General features: G+C 41.0%; 1 non-coding gene across 1 annotated transcript; it reads right to left on the minus strand.

The window, feature by feature from the left end:
* Positions 1-12737: 12737 nt before the first annotated feature.
* On the minus strand, positions 12738-12847 carry LOC123391515. The gene has a single exon (XR_006606225.1). It is a non-coding gene; the product is annotated as a U6 spliceosomal RNA (small nuclear RNA).
* Positions 12848-20072: the final 7225 nt, after the last annotated feature.

Here is a 20072-nt window from a genome sequence, read left to right on the forward strand (position 1 = left end):
GTCAACAAAAAAAGAGACACAGAGGTCCTCAGAACATTTCAATTGAGCTTGAACATAAATATTTAAAATGCAAATAGGGGTTCTTGATTGTACTAGGGCTGCCAAGCACCCTCCTTGACCAAGGTTGCCTAAATTCAGCTGAAGCATGCATCAGGATGCATAGGATGCATATTTTGCAGGGAAACAGGAAGAGTGAGGGTATGCCCATTGTTCAACTACTTGTGAGTACCAAGTGTGTAACATCCAGGATGTTTTGACACCTGGGCTTCCTATATCTGGCTGCTGCTACATTTGGGCCAGTATACACCTCAGTGATAGAGTGACTATACTTTTTGAACCAAACTCTGGTCTAATAAAAAGACAGAATATCTTTTTTTGTTGTTTCCATTTTTTTCATTTATTTATTTTCAGCATAACAGTGTCATTATAAAAGACAGAATATCTAAATTGAGCTTGTTCTTTTCCAAAACAACAACAACAAAAACTTGGATTTTAATTTCTCATTCATTCAACAAATATATATTGAGCACTACTATGCACTAGGCACTGGGAACTGAGCTGTGAACAAAACAAACAAAACCTTACACTTGTGATGTTTATATTCAAGTAATGGGCTTCTGAGAACTCCTCCTGCCTCAGTTCTATTCACTATAGCCTCTCATACCTAGTTTACTCAAGTTTCCCCAAAATACTTTCAGCATAAGGTAACACACACATACATACACACACCACATGATGCACCAAACATATCACGATCTACAGCAGTGGTTCTCAACCAGGTGAGATTTTTCTGCCCAGGGGACACTTGGTAGTGTCCAGAGACATTTTTGTTGTCACAACAGGGAGCAGTGCTACTGGCATCTAGTGGGTGGAAGCCAGGAATGCTGTTAAACAGTCTGCAGTGGACAGGACAGCTCTTCACAATGATGGATCATCTGTTCCCAAATTTCAAGACTACTGAAATTGAGAAACCCTGGTTCATATTCTAGGTCTAATAGCAGAACCAAACAGCAGTTACATCTTTCCCAGATTTTCCTTAATATTATCCAGCATTGAAAACTATAGTCACATTGGAGTTTCCCATAATTGAGAAGTTTTCCATGTCCTTCCCACTGTCCCTTGCAATGCTCAACCTTAGCCCTACCAATCACATGCTCCTGTGAGAATTTCACTGAGAAGTCATCAAGATGAAAAAGGAGATGCTGGGTGGAAGTTGTTTTTTTAGCTAGAGAAGGCAGTCATGGCTGGCTTTGAGAAATAGCAGAAGTGAGATATCTGACATCCTGGGTCCAGAGTATGAGTTGTGGTGTCTGTCCTCAATGGCAGTGATGATGCACTGCTGGTGCATTCTTATGATAATAGTTTAGATGTGGTCCTTGTCCATAGAGCTGCCAAGTTTGACTCTTTAGTGTCTCAGAGATCCAAAGAACTAGCTCATATACTTTAATAAGTTCTTCTCCCACCCAAGTCCACTAAAATGGTTCTGTTGTCTGTTTGCACCATCTGATAATACTGAGCAGGAAAATGTTCATGGCCAATCTGTGATATGAAAGGGATGTATTTATATTCACTTGGACCTCTCCTGGCTCATACCAATCATTTTATTTTGAGGTGAAGAGCACCTTGGCTGCTAACATCGTAAAACACCTTATTGTGCATTGTATGGGGGGAAATACCACAGAAATTTAATAACTTCATCAACAACAAAGAAGAAACCTTGTTCTCAGGACTATAAAGTAGCTGATGTCTCCATCCACCAGGAAACTTTCCTGGCTATAAATACAACCTACATGCTTATGTCTCTATTTTGCAAGCACACCCGCACAAAAAGGAATCATAAGCCATCTATGCGACCTTTCATATCAAATTAAAAGGAAGGGAGGGGAAGAGAATGAGAGAGTGAGTGGGGGAAAAAAGAAGAAGAAGAAGAAAAAAAAAACTTCCATAAAGATTTCAAGGCCAGACTGCCTTTGAGCTTCCTTGAAGGTTAGTGCAAGTGGGTTGTAACATCCAGCTTGCAGAGGCTCTGCCCTACCACAGGGAAGGAGGAGAGCCAACCCATGGAAGATGCACCACTTTCATCTTGTCTTTGCTATGTTGGGGAAACACAGACACATCAACCTCCTCTGCTCACCAGTTCACCTTTTGCCAGGAGAGAGTGGGAGTAGCATTCTGCTCACTGTCCATGAAGAACTAGAAAAATCACAGAGGCTGTGGATCTGCAGTTAGTCAGAGCAACAATGCAATTGCCCAGGAAATAAGAGCTAAAGTCAAGCTCATGCTCAAAACAATGGTAAGCATTTCTTATGTCTTCCATGTTTCTAGTACCTTCCTTACATTATCTCTAATCTCCATGGCAATCCTATAAAGTAGAGTAGCACCATTTGATAGGTGAGGAAGCTGGGGCTCAGAGACGATACAGGATTTGCCTAAGATCCCAGAGCAAAGTCATAGTAGAATCTGTATGAACTCAAAGCCAGTTCTTTTTATCATGTCAGGATTCATTTGTACTCCTCTCTAACTTCATCCTCCAAGCCATTTCCTTGTCCACTGCAATGTGAAATAACAACACCAACTTTCCGATAGAAGGATTTAGACAGCCTACATTTCTCAATCATCCCAGCAGCAACTATAATGCTTTAAATACAGTGGAAGACTAGTAAGGGCTTGCTTGTCAACGAAGATCAGTTTTCTTGTCCTGTCCCTTGCACCAAATGAAAAACCAAGTGAACGTGTACTTGGCAAACTCACTTCACCCTCTTAGGTCTTCATATGCTCAAATACAAACACACACACACACACACACACACACACACACACTGTATATATACACTATATACACACAGTGTATGTAGTATATATAATTATAGTTATAACACAAGTGTAAAAAAGTCTTGAAGGACCCTTTTAAATAGTTTATTTAAGGTTTATTTGCCTGATAAAATGCTTTTTGCTAATGTTGTTGATAAACTCCCCAAACACACACTCAAAGAAACACACATGTGACTACATGTAAGCTTTACCAAATAACTTTAACCATTATCTCATTCTATAAAATCTCCTTGTGGAGAATCGGTACCAATATTCTGTCTGTAGAGAACTACTCATCATCTTATTAAAACCTTATTTAATATATATATTGTCGATTCATTAATATTGTATCCACAGCCAAGAGCAGGATAACTCGTGCCTGAATAAAGCTTATCTACACATGTATTTTCTCAAGAATACACATCACAGCCCTCTTATACTCAGGAACTCTAGACAGCCCTTCAGCACTACACTTGTGGACCATTTTAAACTACTAACTCACCAACAATGAGCATAAAAATGTGAAAAACTTAGCACTAAATAGACTGCAGAAAGGATACTTGTTTACAGTGTGGGAGCTAAAACAAGAAGGCAGACAGTCTCTCTGTTCAGCCTCAGCTGGGAATATACGTGTTGAGTGACTCAAAGTTTTGCCACCCTATGCTCTTGTTCATCAATGTTCATCAATGACTGAGAGCGCAGCCAGTCTCAACTGAGGGGGTCACAAGTCAATCTTAGCAAGTAGGCAAGTTTATAAAAACAGAATCCACAGTAACAAAGACCACTATACTGTCATGTACTACATCACCTAATTCTTTTTTTTAAATTAATTTATTTATTTGACACAGAGAGAGAGATCACAAGTAGGCAGAGAGGCAGGCAGAGAGAGAGGAGGAAGCAGGCTCCCCGCTGAGCAGAGATCCCAATGCGGGGCTCAATCTCAGGACCCTGGGATCATGACCTGAGCTGAAGGCAAAGGCTTTAACCCACTGAGCCACCCAGGTGCCCCTACATCATCTAATTCTTATAACAATCCCATAAGGTGAGTATTTTATTGCCATTTTATAGAAAATAAAAATTGATATTTGAAAAGTATAATAACCTGCCCAAAGACATAACTAATTAGTGAAAATGCCATGGGGTCAACCCCATTCTGAGCCATGCTGTTGCTCTTGCTGGGTCACCATATTGCCTCCCAGGAGGGGAAGCCTATGTGATACCAATTCTCAACCTCTCTGCCTGTATTTCAAGGCCCTGCACAATCGGATTGCTCATGGCCCCTCCTACCCTCTATTCCTCCTATACTCCCTAACAACCTCCTTTTCAGTGAGGAATCTCTCCTGCCTGTGTTCTGCCACCATTTTCAGTTCTACTTCCACACCTACCTACTATGCTCTTCTGACAGGCATCTGGTCCACTTGCTTAAGGCTGCTGAGGAAATGGAAGATTAAACCAGTCCAGCCTCATTGTTTTTGGATCAGATCCAGAGATGATCACTGATTTGCCCAATGCTAGTGAGAGTCAGAGTCAGGACTTGAACCCTGATGTCCTGACCATGGGGCAATTATCTCTGGGATTGCTTCACTTTTCCTCCCACCCCAAAAACAATTACCTCCAACGTCAGAGAGCAGTGAGGTAGGGGAGGAGCAGAAGCAGAGGCAAAGTCAGGCAACATCACTCAAGGACGCTTTCAAATTATTTCAAAGGCTGTTAGGAAAGACAGGGCTAAGAACTGTGTCTTCAGGTCAAAAAATCTCCTGTTTAAAAAGAAAAAAAAATCCAAGAAGTCTTTGGATAGTAATATCATAAAGCATCTGGGCTTTGAATTTATACAGCACTTTTCATCTCTAAAGCTCACATCTCCTTCCAGACATTATCTCATTCCTTCTTCCCAGAACACCAGCAGAAAATGGCTGCAAGTATCCTACCCATTTTGCTGACAGAAAAATTAAACCTCAAGCGCTGTAAGAGATTTTCTCAGAGCTAGACCAAGTAAGAATCTCATTCTGTAGAACCAGAGCTAAAGCTCAGAATCAGAACCAAAACTTAGTCCTTTTGAATCTCATTCAAGGCACAAAAACAAGTGTCTAGAAACAAGACAGAGGATGAGTATTTGCTAAAAACTTGCTATATGAGAAGTATCTCATGCAAATAATGACATTGATACTTGGAATCCAATCTGGGGAATAGGAAATGTTATTCTCATTCTACATATAGCAAAACTGAGTCTAAGAAAGTTTAAGTAAGAGGGTGTTCAACATGGAATTTAGTAATCTGATCATAGCTCTCCATGACCCCAAAGTCAGCACAACTTCTTTTTTTAAAATTTAATTTGATTTTTTCAGAGTTCCAAGATTCATTGTTTATGTACCAGTGCTCCATGCAATATGCGCCCTCCTTAACACCCACCACCAGGCTCAACCATCCCCCCACCCCTCTCCCTTCTAAAACTCTCAGTTTGTTTCTCAGAGTCCACAGTCTCTCGTGGTTCATCTCCCTACCCAATTTCCCCCAATTCACTTTCCCTTTCTTTCTCCTAATGTCCTCCGTGTTATTCCTTAAACTCCACAAGTAAGTAAAATCACAGGATAATTGACTTTCTCTGCTTGACTTATTTCACTCAGCATAATCTCCTCCAGTTTTGTCCATGTTGATACAAAAGTTGAATATTCATCTTTTCTGATGAAGGCATAATATTCCATTGTATGTATGGACCATATCTTCTTTATCCATTTGTCTTTTGAAGGGAATCTTGGCTCTTTCCACAGTTTGGCCAGCATCACTTCTGGAGATGCACAATGCCTGGTATTTGCAAAGTGTCGTGCTAGGCTCAGTGGATATACAATGAATCATGAGATGGACATCTAGCAAGGACTTATTACATGTCAGGCATTAGAAACCCAAATGTAACTAGGACACACTATCCAGGACTTTACACTCTATGAAGAGAGAAGAGAAACATGCAAAGAATTATTCAGCAAACTTTTTTTTTTAATTTTAAATTTAATTTTATTTTTTCAGTGTTCCAAAATCCATTGTTAATGCACCACATCCAGTGCCCCATGCAATACATGCCCTCCACAATACCCAGTCTCACCCAGCCCTCCACCCTCCTCCCCTCCAAAACCCTCAGTTTGTTTCTCAGAGTCCACAGTCTCTCATGGGTTGTTTCCCCCTCCAATTTCCCCCAATTCACTTCTCCTCTCCATCTCTCAATATCCTCTGTGTTATCCTCCTTATGCTCCACAAGTAAGTGAAACCCTATGATACTTGACTCTCTCTGCTTGACTTATTTCACTCAGCGTAATCTCTTCCAGTCCCATCCATGTTGATACAAAAGTTGGGTATTCTTCCTTTCTGATGGAGGCATAATACTCCATTGTATATATTGACCATATCTTCTTTATCCATTCATCCATTGAAGCGCATCTTGGTTCTTTCCACAGTTTGGCAATTGTGGCCATTGCTTCTATGAACACTGGGGTACATATGGCCCTTCTTTTCACTACATCTATATCTTTGGGGTAAATACCCAGTAGTGCAATTGCAGGGTCATAAGGTATCTCTATTTTTAATTTCTTAAGGAATCTCCACACTGTTTTCCAAAGTGGCTGTACCAACTTGCATTCCCACCAATAGTGTAAAAGGGTTCCCCTTTCTCCACAACCTCTCCAACGCATGTTGTTTACTGTCTTGTTGATTTTGGCCATTCTAACTGGTGTAAGGTGGTATCTCAATGTGGTTTTAATTTGAGTCTCCCTGATGGCTAATGATGATGAACATTTTTCCATGTGGCTGTTAGCCACTTGTATGTCTTCTTTGGAGAAGTGTCTGCTCATGTCTTCTGCCATTTTTTGACATGTTATGTTTTGTGTGTATTGAGTTTAAGGAGCTCTTTCTAGATATTGGATATCAGCCCTTTATCTGTAATGTCATTTGCGAGTATCTTCTGCCATTTCATAGGTTGCCTCAAGTGCTTCCTGTGAGCCAGTCATTGTGCTTGATGCTAGGGATTCATCAGGGAGAAAAACACACTTCTTACCTTCACATAGCTGGCCACAAATAATTGCCAGAATAATCCAAGGAACCCTGTGTATTTGGGAGGTCACAAAAGAGAGAGGAAGGCTTTGATTCAATGTTTGTTTTAATCTCAAAGCCATGCAGATTTAATGTCCTAATTTATAACCTATCAAGGTTCATTTTAAGGTTACTATGTATTTTGTTATAAATCCAATAGGTAAGTTCCCTGCCTTTCTTTCACTGATGTTTTCAGAAGAGTTGAGACTTCAGGATGTTGTTCATGTTGACTCTGGAGCATAAAAAATATCTCTTAGGACATAAACTATACCACTGGATGCATAAGCTGATTTAAAGTGCCTAGCCCATACTTCAGTTTCCTCAAAAGACAGTTTTGAATATCTTCAGTGTCTGTTACATGCTAAGCACTGTTCTAAGTGCAAGAGGAAAAAAGAAATGGTTAGCAGATAAGACAAACTCAAATGACTTCTATCCAGTGAGGTAAGAGATGTATGTACCCAAAGTCTCCACTGGGGGCAAAGGGGAGAAAAAGAGTAACACCCAGCCCACACTGATAAGCTCCAGGTGCCCTTCATATTTGTACACTATAAGCACACAATAGATGTTTTTGGCTGATGGAGTCACATCAGTTTTGCCATAAGCTTGCACAATATTTGTTCCTTGAAAGTACATAATTACAGCTGACATTGGCAGCTCCATGTGAGGACACAAGCATGGGGATCTATTCTCTGGACCCTAATGTCTGACTAATCATTTCTCTGCCATGCATCCTTCTCCCTAGCCCCACATCCCGGACCTGCCCTTCAGTAGCACCTACAGGAGTGGTCGGTCTCTCATTCCCCAAGCAAAGAGAGATTCTCACACTGATCACAGTATGAATTTCTCAGGTCTTGACATTTCTGGGGGTTAATCCTTTTACTTTCTGGGTTGAACTGACAACTGCCCAAGACGTATTTCCTCATGCCCCCCAGAAGATGGATTTTTCTTTGCTGCCACAGCCCAAGCAATTTAAAACACAGCAGATGAATCATCAACTTCTACCTATATCTAAATGCTTTAGTTTTCATGCTTTGGTTATAAGCTGTCCCAGAAACCTTGGTCTCCCTGCTGTTTTTTCTCTCATGTATGTTCAAATTCAACTATAATTACCTGAAAACTTACTATGGGTTTCTTCTGCTACTCATTTACATCTCCTGAGAGCCCTGAGAGATAGATTATTGTTGTCAGTTTACAGATGGGGTCCCCAAGGCTTAAAGAAAATAAGCTACTGTCCCAGTTACTAATCAGTAATGAACCCCAAATTCCAACCAATGTCTCCAAATTGCACTGGTGGTGTTCTTGTCTCTCAATAACACTGCCCAAACTTTAGGATGACTGGGAAGATGGATAGATGGATGGATGGATGGACAGGTAGATGATAGATAGATGATAGATAGATAGATAGATAGAAAGATACAGAGATACAGAGATACAGAAATACAGAGATACATTTTTTTTTTCATTCCAGGGTCCACCCCGAAACTACTGATTCAGAATGTCTAGAGATTCTTAGGCAACTAGCCCAGCTGTTTCTGCCACTGGAATTTATGAGCTACTGCAGGACACCACATGCAGTTTCCTCTGGAGCAAATTCTTCCTTTTAAGTACACAGAATGGGCAGTGACATGAAGAGTGCACAGAGTGTCTTTTCCTAACACTTTCTCTTCCCCTCATCTCCATAAGTATCCCTTGCAAAAGCAGTCACTACAGAGAATGCCAGAACACTGCCAATCATACAGTTTATTGAGCAAACATTCATCTATTCAGGGGTATGCTGGACCCTGCTTTAAATGATGAGGCCACTAGAGAAAAGTGTTCAGTGCTGCCTTCATGTAGGAAAAATAATGATGATGGTCTATAGTTAAGGAACCATAACTGGGGAAATGTAAAAAGTGCTGTGGGAGAAGAGGGCCGTTGGCAAACAGAAAACTTTGGGGAATTTCTGTCTGTGTTCTTTGGAATGTGGCAAGCAGCAGAGAAAGAGATCCTGAGAGGAAAGAAACTCAAGAAAAGGACAGAGATTTTACAAAATTCTTTGCATTGACTTTTCTTCATGCCACTTCCCCTGGCACAAGTCCTAACTGGATGGAAGAGATTTCACAAAGGTGATAATAAATAAAGACATGTTTATTCTGTTTTTACACATGGAATTTTGAGTGATTTGCTGTTCACCTCTTCCCTTTTCCATCCAAAGTCATTTTGAATCTCAAATTCAGCCTTAGGTGAACTGGCTGACTTTTCCTCCAACGTCATAGTTATCCCACTACAAAGAATGGGACTGATGCCAGTAAACCTACCACTTCTTCTCAGAGATCTAGGGTGAATTCCTGAGGAGGGGAAATGTTAGGGCGGGCACCTCACGGAAGGAGCCCATCCGTCCTGTTGGTCACAGTTAGGACCTGAAGGACTATCACATTGAAGTTTGTCTCTTCACTCTCAGCCTCCTTCTTCTCCCATTCAAGAGCTCATTGCCTCTTCCCAGCCTCCAGCTAAGTGGCTGGTGCACTCTCCTTCACTCTTGTCTATAGGGATAACTCTGCATCCAGAAACATCTTTTCACCTCACCATCTGAATCTGTAGTTAACCTTGCCTCCTCCCAGAAACCCTCCACCATCTCCACTTTTATTTTTCTTTCTTTTTTTTTTTTTTTTGCTTTTTCACTTACTTTATTTCTTTTTTTTTTTTAATTTTTTATTTTTTATAAACATATATTTTTATCCCCAGGGGTACAGGTCTGTGAATCACCAGGTTTACACACTTCACAGCACTCACCAAAGCACATACCCTCCCCAATGTCCATAATCCCACCCCCTTCTCCCAAACCCCCTCCCCCCGGCAACCCTCAGTTTGTTTTGTGAGATTAAGAGTCACTTATGGTTTGTCTCCCTCCCAATCCCATCTTGTTTCATTTATTCTTCTCCTACCCACTTAAGCCTCCATGTTGCATCACCACTTCCTCATATCAGGGAGATCATATGATAGTTGTCTTTCTCTGCTTGACTTATTTCGCTAAGCATGATACGCTCTAGTTCCATCCATGTTGTCCACTTTTATTTTTCTAAAAGGGTCATCTCATTCCCTTCCAGCCCTCCTGCCACCAGAGGCATCCTTCTGAAACACGAATCTCCCTGTTTACCATCTTCCATCTGCTCCTTTTCCTGGCATGTTATGTCAACCTCAAATCCAAAGGACATTTGGGCTGTGCACATCCCTGCCATTCCCTTTGGGTTGCCTGCGAAAGACCATGGTTGTTTGAAAGTTCTCTGTGCTGTTTGTCATGCCATTGTCTCTGCCTCCAGTGGCATGTTACCCATCAACACCATGGGACCCAAGGCTCCATGACTGAGTCTTATTCTAGCTATGTCTATATCATCCAACTCTACATCTAGAAAATTAGCAGGTATTCAAGAATATATATGAAATAAGTGAGTGAGCAAGTGAGAGAGCAAGAGAGGAGGAAGAAATGTTTGATGAGCCAGTGCTCATGATGAAGCCACTCTCAGATGTCCAAGGACAGTGTCACTGTCTTTTCTCTGTGCCCCTAGAACATGTCACCCTTACCACTGTGTCACCCTTACCACTCCTATGGCACTGGGCACCAGCTTCCCCTGTTGGGCACAGGTTTTGCCATATTCAGTGGCACATAACTGAATAATAATCAAATAATAACAACTTAATTTTAGGGACTCATTTGATCATATATTTTCCTCATACCCTTACCTCTTTCTACAGCCTTGCTGGACTTCCCATTTTTCACTTTATCCTTCTTGTCTTCAGACTATTTCAGACCTCCTTCCTTTACCCCTCTATTACTGGATGACATGCCTTCCCCTGAGCATTTTCCCCTGCTTGCTTAAATCCTCTACTCCTCACAACTAATAGATACTATCCCCCTGACCCTCCCCACCCTACAGAAACATTCCTCTTGTGACTCTCAGGTCACTTCCAGGTCTCTTTAATAATGATAATGATAATCATCAACGCTACCACTTTTTTGAGTACCAGAGTGAATCACAGGTGCTCTATATAGCACATAAATATCCACATTTCTGTAATCTTCCACACACCACTCATGAAGATGAGAAACTGAGGCACAACTAAGTCAAATACCTTCCTGAGAGTCAGGCAGCTGATCAATGACAGGGCGTTTAAACCTGGCCAATATCCATTCCTTCATTCATCCATTCATTTCTTCATTGAACAGATAGCTACTGAGTGCCTGTGCAGTATTATTTCCAGACTCGGACACACCTGGAGTGGCAAATAGAACCAGTTCTGCTGTTTAGACAAAGTGAAGGGAGACAAAGGCGGGGAGCCAGAAAGAACTACAGACTAACTGACTTAAAATTAAGCAAGGTAGGTAGGCAAAGGGGAAGAGCCTGGAGATGAGTTTCCGTTTCTGTCGAGAGCCCTGAAAGGAGAGCAGGGAGTAGCTTCCCTCCTCCAGGGCTCCTGGTTGAATGAACTCCCTGCATGAGGAAAAAACGTTGAGACTTGTTTTATTGGTATTTACAGAAGTAGGTTTTAAAGGATCAGCGACTTGCAGATTCCACTCGGATGCGTCACACCCATCTTGTATTCATCACACCAAAAAGAGCAGGAAAGGGGAAAGTACGGGCTTTGAAAGCCTGCGTATTTTAAAAGGGACAGCCTGCGATTCCGTGAATGATTTTTGCAGCAAGAAGGCAACTGCCTTCTTGTGCCCTGGACCGATGTTCAATCTCTCTCCCATCTTCCAGACAGTGAGGTGCTTGTCAGTTTGCCCTTTCAGACTCTACTCAATCAGGGTTGGTGCTTAGCAAAGATCACCTGAGCAAGATGATCAGATGAGCAAGTCATGCAGACTCTCAGAGCTTCAACTTCTTACTCTGGGAAATGGAACTAATAGCATCATCATCAGATTGTTCAGGAAATTAAATAAGGTAATACCCTGGGCAACACTTTGTAAATTTGTCCAGTTATATATGTTAAAATGATTATTGAAAGACGGTATGACAAGAATTAAATGCTTCAATGAACTGCTATTGGAAGTTGAAGCTAGTGGTTTTTACCAGGATGTTGCTGGCTTATGGGAAGCATGTTCTTTTTCAGTATGACTAGGGTGACCAGCAAACACATTTTCCATAAGTTTTGATATTGGAAGAAGAGATACTTGGAGTGTGAATTAAAGAGAAAAGATTCCAACTTGCCATTGCCAACAGCAATATGGGTTGTTTGACAGTGAGTGAATTCTTTCACTTCTACCAGCATTTATTGAACTCTTACTGTATACATGACATTCTGAAGCATACTGACAGGAACAGAGAGCAAAGGTCATGAAGATTCACTTCATCTCCCATGATATTCAGCCTACTTTCTTCCCTACAACTGGTTTCTTCATGTGCCCAACAAGAGGCTAGGAAAAGCTATTTCAGACTTTCTACCATGACCTTTTGTAATTCTATAATGCTTGAATGCTAGGGTTTAAAGAGTAATTGTGATTATCATCTTCTTGATTCTTCTGGGATAAAGCTATTTGCTAGGAATCACCAATTGATGTCAGCTCCAAACAATGGCTTGCATGTATTTCACAAAGCACTCTCTAATACATTTGCTTGCTGGATCCTCACTCCAACCCTGAAGTGGATTATTCTTAGACATCTTTACAAAGAAATACCTGGGTCTTAAAAGGACTAGATTATTTTTTTAAAAATTAAAGAATAAAAATAAAAGGACTGAATTATTTGTCCAGGTCACTGAGAAAGAAATTAGTTGGTTAGGGCATAAAACCAGATTTTCTATTTCTCTCTTACTTGCTTGCTTGCTTGCTTTCCTTTATTTTGTTTTTGTTTTTGTTTTAATTCCACATAAGAAATATGTAATGCCTCACAAATTTTTTGTCATCCTTGAGTAGAGGCCATGCTAATTTACTCTGCATCATTTCAATTTTTAGTATATGTGCTGCCAGAGAAGCCAACACCAGATTTTCTATTCCTAAACAAGACTTTTTCCATCCCCTTTTCTCTGCAAGAGCTTGTCTGACCAGGTGATTGAGAAACATGGGATTAAGGAAGCTGAATTTAGCCAGAGGCCTATGAGACCCTTCCAAAAACCTGCTGTCCCCCCTCAAGCACTTGAGAGCCCAGAGTGGGTTAAGTCTTCCCTGGCTCAGTCCCAACAGACATTAAATTCACCTGTGCTTGCTCTGAAATAAATCAGTGTCCTTTTCTGCTGCTGCTGTTGTCTGGAAATAATGCAAATGCAATGGGCCTGCACTGACATTGTGCTTCCCTGGAAGGATACACATAATAAATTGTCCCTTAATACTGTTAAAGAGACATTTTCCTCTTACTCAGGAGCTTTTGAGGTTAGTATGTGCAACTCACCCAGTGAGAAGGAAGACAGGGTGCCTTGTCACTGGGCCCAGTTCTTCAGATGACCTCTCCGTGCTCTTTGGCTTACTGCATTGCTAAGTTCAAGGATGCATTTCCCAGCCCCCAAGTCAAGTCATAGGACTTGCTGGTAACCTAGACTGGTTTCCTTGTTTGTGATTTGAATTTATTTTATTGTATTGTATGCATTTAAGTGTTTGCTTATTTGGATGCCTGAAAGCTGAGGGAAACTGGAGCTCCTGGTCCATGCCATTCATCTTTTGGAAGAATGCCAAAGCTGTTTCCGCAGAGGACAGAAGGCATTGGTCTCCCCTGCAGGAAGCTACTGCTGCTCCTTAATTGTTTGCTAGAGGAAGAATCAAGGGTAAAATTTAAAGTAAATGGCTGGCCGGGTTGCACTAATTCATCAAAGCGTGTTTCAAGTCAGCAGTCAGAGCATGCATCAGCCCCTGGCACCACCACCTTCTATGAAAGTGGAAAACCCAGCAGACCTCCCAGCAGATGAAATCATTAGGAGGCATTCAGCAATGCTTGAAAAGCAGAGAGAGGAGGCAGGGATTTCTATGCATGCTCCACTTTGCCACATGGGGAAACACCAGTTGTCTGTGACCTAGTTATCTGGGAGAGATACCCACAAAACTGTTCACTGCACGGGAACCCCAACCTCCTATGCACCCTGTGTGCTCAGAAAACAATGAGAGCTTCCTCCTTTGATTCTATTCCTTTTGCTTAGAGTTTTTTTAGTTGCAGTAAAGACCAATCCACTTAAGGCAGCTTAAGAAAAGGATAATTTTATTGGGATAGACTATGGACAGAAAATAAAACCTAGGTTCATTAGAAATTGGAAGTAGGAACTGACAACTTCTCTGAACACCTGTCAGCATTTCACTCTCTCTTCTCTCTCTTTCTCTCTCTTTCTATATATATAGTCCCTTGTCTGTGCAATGATTCTTTCTTCTGCTTCTCTATGAAGTCTCCTTGCTTTTAAGCATGCAGTCATTGATTCATTCAGTAAATATCGAATCCTACCATGTGGCTGGCATTGTTCAGGATTCTGGGGATATAGCAATGAACAAAATAGACAAAAACCCATGCCCTTGTGCAATATGCACTGTGGTGGGGAGACAGACTCTAACTGATGTAAATAAGTACAATGTGTGAGACAGTAGAAACAATCAGGACAGGAAGTGAAATGTTGGGACACCAGTTATAATCTTGCCTATGATGGTCATAAAACTCCCCACTGGGAAAGCTGTTTTTAAGTAAGGACCTTAAGAAAGAAAAATAGCCCTACAATGACAGACAGAGCATGCTGGGCAGATGGTACAACAGGTACAAAGGACCCATGGTGCTTCAAGGAGTGACAAGAGGTCAGTGGGGTGGGGAGTAAAGGGCTACTGAGAAATGAAGTCTGTATTCCGGGAAGACGAATCACAGATGGGGGTTTTGGCTTTTGCTCTGAGTGAGATGGGAAGATCCAGAAAGCCTACCGCAAGCTGAGTAACCACATTGCCTACCCCATTCCAGTGGTTGTTTCTTGCTGTTACCTTATTATTGAATCGAAATATCTTTATCTCCAAAAAAGATAATCCAAGGGACATAGATCCATGCCAAGTCTGCTTTTGCATTCATCCTGAGTTCTCAGGGTTTACCCACATATCAGTCCAGCTAGCTAGGCTAAAGCCCTACCTAGGGATAACCAGTGACAGCCAGTGTCTGTATATGAGGGTGCCATTTCTATTTCTTTTTTTAAAATTTTTTCAATTTATTTATTTTCAGAAAAACAGTATTCATTATTTTTTCACCACACCCAGTGCTCTATGCAATCTGTGCCCTCTATAATACCCACCACCTGGTACCCCGACCTCCCACCCCCTGCCACTTCAAACCCCTCAGATTGTTTTTCAGAGTCCATAGTCTCTCATGATTCACCTCCCCTTCCAATTTACCCCAACTCCCTTCTCCTCTCTAATACCCCTTGTCCTCCATGATATTTGTTATGCTCCACAAATAAGTGAAACCATATGATAATTGACTCTCTCTGCTTGATTTATTTCACTCAGCATAATCTCTTCCAGTCCCATCCATGTTGCTACAAAAGTTCGGTATTCATCCTTTCTGATGGAGGCATAATACTCCATAGTGTATATGGACCACATCTTCCTTATCCATTCGTCCATTGAAGGGCATCTTGGTTCTTTCCATAGTTTGGCAACCATGGCCATTGCTGCTATAAACATTGGGGTACAGATGACCCTTCTTTTCAAGACATCTGTATCTTTGGGGTAAATGCCCAGGAGTGCAGTTGCAGGGTCATAGGGAAGTTCTATTTTTAATTTCTTGAGGAATTTCCTATTTCTCTCAAGAATGCAGAGCAGTGGGGCCAGCTAGTCAACTTCAGGGATGTGGAGACCCAGGTATATTTCCTATTCAATCTTTCTTTCTCCCTTCTCCCTCTCTTCAATCTCCTCAAAATACATGAGGAACATTGGAGGGCCTCACAGAATCTTGGCTGAGAGATTGTGTTGGCAAGTGTTATTAAGAATATCAGCACCTTAGGAAATAGAGATCCTTTTTAAAAATTTTGATTCCCAGAAAGATTTTCACATCAGATCTTCAACAAAGACAAAATAAAAATATGTATGGTCTCAGCAATTTCCTAATCCAAAGAGTCCTCAGATGTGGCAGAAAGATCCACAAGAGTTGTCATGAGCATTTGTGAGGGGGTGCCAGTCAGGTTACTATTAATAGACATCATACTCAAGTTGGACATGTTTTTGAATAAATTAGAATGAATTAAATATTAACCTCAAAGTATCATCATTCTCACTGCTAACAACCAATGTGACTTCTGAGTCAGAGAGAAAGAAGGGAGCTATAGCTGGAATACCAGAGCCACACATAACCCTAGACATGTCCCCCACACAAACATCTTCCCTTTCGTGACTCTTGATGGAAAAATAGTATGAGAACAACTTCCATGGGGAGGAAGACTGGTGCAGAAGGGTACTGATCTGTGGGACAATTGCCATTTCTTTCTCAAGTGACTGCCACGAGGACAGGCATGTTCTAGAACTTTCTTCTCCCCAACTCTAAGAGCACTGAACGCATGGAATGGCCAAATAGATGATGATCTTTTTGTAAGAACAACTCCAGAATGGTTTACTGTGTCATTCTCGTAATTATATGCAAGAAAGTTACCATCTGTAGCTCAGCCATGGCTCTTCACATGGAAGAGGAAATGACTAAATATATATTTACATAGCTCTCATGAATATGCATTTTGTAAATGCACAAATATGTACAATTACTTGATAGACTGTTTTGGTTCCAATCTTTCGAATATTTAATACAACCATAAATGTTTAATTCATATTTACTGGGTTGATTGAACAGTTTCAAAATTATGCCAAGTCTTGCTAGAAATGAGATTGAATGTCTCTAGCATATTTGTGCAGCAGGATTTGGCCATCAGAGGCCACAATGACTGGGTAAGTGATGGTTTTCTTGTAAAGAATATTGAATAAAGCTGTTCATGAAAATCGACTTGGTTGTAGCTGGGAGGAATGGCACTGCATTTACATCCTATAGTAGCCTACAGAGCCCTTCATCATTTGGCCTCCCCACCACACCTTTACAGCTCTTTCCACTCTGTCCCTCATCACTCATCCACAAACAACTGATGTTCCACCTTAAGTCCTCTACGCTAGCCGTGTCCTGTGCCCATAATGCTGTCCACACAGACATCAAGACTGTAAGGGCTCACCGAAGTTTATTATGACCAACTCCTTTAAAATAATAGGGCCCAACAGGGTCCTTCTGTTCCTTGATTTTTCCCCCATTGTACTCACCTCTCACATCAAACATCATTTACTAACGTGCGATGTTTAAGATTAATGTTCTGTCTCTCTCTCCCCTCACTAGAATGTAAACAGCATAAGAGGAGATATCTGTTTTATGCACTGAAGGACCACCCTCCCCCAAATTCCAGAATGGAGCTGGCACTTCAGGCAACTACAGTGGAGAGAGTAAAAAAATGGAAACCAAGAGTTTTGGGTTCAAATCTAGCACGGGAATGAAGCAAGGCCAGAACAGAGGAACCGCAGGGATCTCTCCTGGGTACAGGTGAAGCCTAACTTGTCAAATCTCCACAAAGTTGGGTCACACATTGTTTAGAGAATCACCTTTGGGGTAGCACCCATATGGAAAGGCTTTGTAGTACTACTAGATGCATGCGAAACAGGGATGTCAGCATCACCTTCAGAGAGAAATCTGAAAATTCAATGACATAGGGTAAGTAAAAACATACCTACCTACAAGGGAAGGGAAGGAAAGGAAGTAAAACAGGAGTAAGCGTCTCATTAAGTAGGGGATTATTTTCTTAGGGTAATGCTTACCCAAAAACTGTTTTCATTCAGCCAAATGCCAGGAGAGGCTATAAGACACAGGTCATCACTGCAGTGCAGACACAAAACACTCCAAAATGTACCCACTGTAGCAGATCCATTTTGCAATCAAAGTATTAGGGGAGGTCACACCTCCCTGGGCTGAAGTATTGCACATACCCAAAAGCAACAAATATGGAAAGGTATCCCTGCAACTAGAGAAAAAGAGGGGACAAAGACACTAGATCCTACAGTGTGTATTTTTTTGTGTGGTTTGTGACAGATTCAACCACATTTATGATATAGAATTTATCTAGCATACCAGCCCAAACCAAAATCAAGGGATCATTAAAATGTAAACTAGAAAGGGATATGCAGTTGAATGGGACAAGAAGACAATGTGAGAATAACAGAGAAACAGAGGACAATAACGATAAAAAGGCGGGGCTCATCCTAAAACCAGGATAGAGACACCTCCCTAATTCTCCTGTCTACGGATGTCACCAATATTCTGGCAAAGAAAATTGGTGGTAATTACCAAAACCACACACTTTAGTTACAAATGAATAGTATTTATAGCTTGTCATACATGTGTGGGAATGTTTAAGGAGATGTTTAGTGAACTGTAAATAGCGTGGGTTCAGTTCTGCCCAGTTAATCCTATATGCCGTAATTATAAAGCTTCAAGTAAATATAAACCCTTCAATTATCAAGAAGAGATATCTGAACCAAAGAGAACGAACTGACAGTAGCAGTCAAACTCCCGTTGCCCACAAGGGTGTGGAGAAAGAAGTACTCCCAGACCCTCTTAGGGTATTATAAACTGGTTTCAAGAAAGTACGTATCTGGGAACTAATTTTGTAATCATTTTCCAAAGGCTATAAAAATGTTTATAATATTTATCCCCCACTCCTCTCTATCCACCCTTGCAACAACATCTGGGAATAGAGTCCACAGAAATAATACAAAGTCCCCAGAGAAATGAAGTGATTTGCTCACAGGTGTTTGTGACCACACTGTTTTGGATAGTAAGAAATGAAAAAGAACACAAACATTCAATTGTTCTATATATGGTTAAGTACATGATGATGTTTTTGTTTTTATTACCCTGAGTTTATGGAGGTAGTTTTATGAGTTCTGAAAAATGTATACAGTTGTGTAATTAACACCACTATCCAGATACAGAACACTCCCATCACCCCTAAAATTTCCCTCGAGTAGCCAGTTCCACCCCAGGAAATCCGCTGCTAAGATTTTTGTCCCCTATGGTTTGGCTTTCTCCAGATCATTACATGAATGGAATCACAGAGTACATAAACTTCTGCACGCCTTCCTTCATTCAGCATAACCCATTAGAGATTCATCCAAGCTGGTGCTGGATGGAATTTTAATATGGATGCATCGATATTTGTTTATTCATTCACTATCCCCTTCACTTTTTAAAACTTTCTATTTTGAAATAATTACAGACTCATGATCTATAATTATTAACTCTCCAAATTAGAGATTTGAGATAGGGCAAAGAGGTATTGTGTACCATTCACCCAGATTTCCCTAATGGTTATGCCTCATATTATGTAATTATGTCAAACTCTAGCAAAACCAGGAAATGGCCAGAAGTACATTATGTGTATGCAGTTCTACACTTTCTTATCACATGCCTAGAATCCTGTAAGCACCGTTGCAGTCACAGAACTCTTCACTCACTATGGAGATCTCCCTTATATTCCCCCCTCCTACTCATGTGACTCTATTTTCTTTTTAAAGATTTTATTTTGGGGAATGCAGGTTAGTGCAGCCTCTTTGAAAAACAGTGTGGAGATTCCTCAAGAAATTGAAAATGGAACTTCCCTATGACCCTGCAATTGCACTCCTGGGTATTTACCCCAAAGATACAGATGTCGTGAAAAGAAGGGTCATCTGTACCCCAATGTTTATAACAGCAATGGCCACGGTCGCCAAACTATGGAAAGAACCAAGATGCCCTTCAATGGACGAATGGATAAGAAAGATGTGGCCCATATACACTATGGAGTATTATGCCTCCATCAGAAAGGATGAATACCCAACTTTTGTAGCAACATGGACGGGACTGGAAGAGATTATGCTGAGTGAAATAAGTCAAGCAGAGAGAGTCAATTATCATATGGTTTCACTTATTTGTGGAGCATAACAAATAACATGGAGGACAAGGGGTGTTAGAGAGGAGAGGGAGTTGGGGGAAATTGGAAGGGGAGGTGAATCATGAGAGACTATGGACTCTGAAAAACAATCTGAGGGTTTTGAAGTGGTGGGGGAGTGGGAGGTTGGGGTACCAGGTGGTGGGTATTAGAGAGGTCACGGATTGCATGGAGCACTGGGTGTGGTGAAAAAATAATGAATACTGTTATGCTGAAAATAAATAAATTTAATTAAAAAAATAAATTCA

This window comes from Mustela putorius, unplaced genomic scaffold (genome assembly GCF_011764305.1).
Source record: "Mustela putorius furo isolate JIRA1106 unplaced genomic scaffold, ASM1176430v1.1 tig00000228_pilon_pilon_pilon, whole genome shotgun sequence".
NCBI classification, from domain to species: Eukaryota; Metazoa; Chordata; class Mammalia; order Carnivora; family Mustelidae; genus Mustela; species Mustela putorius.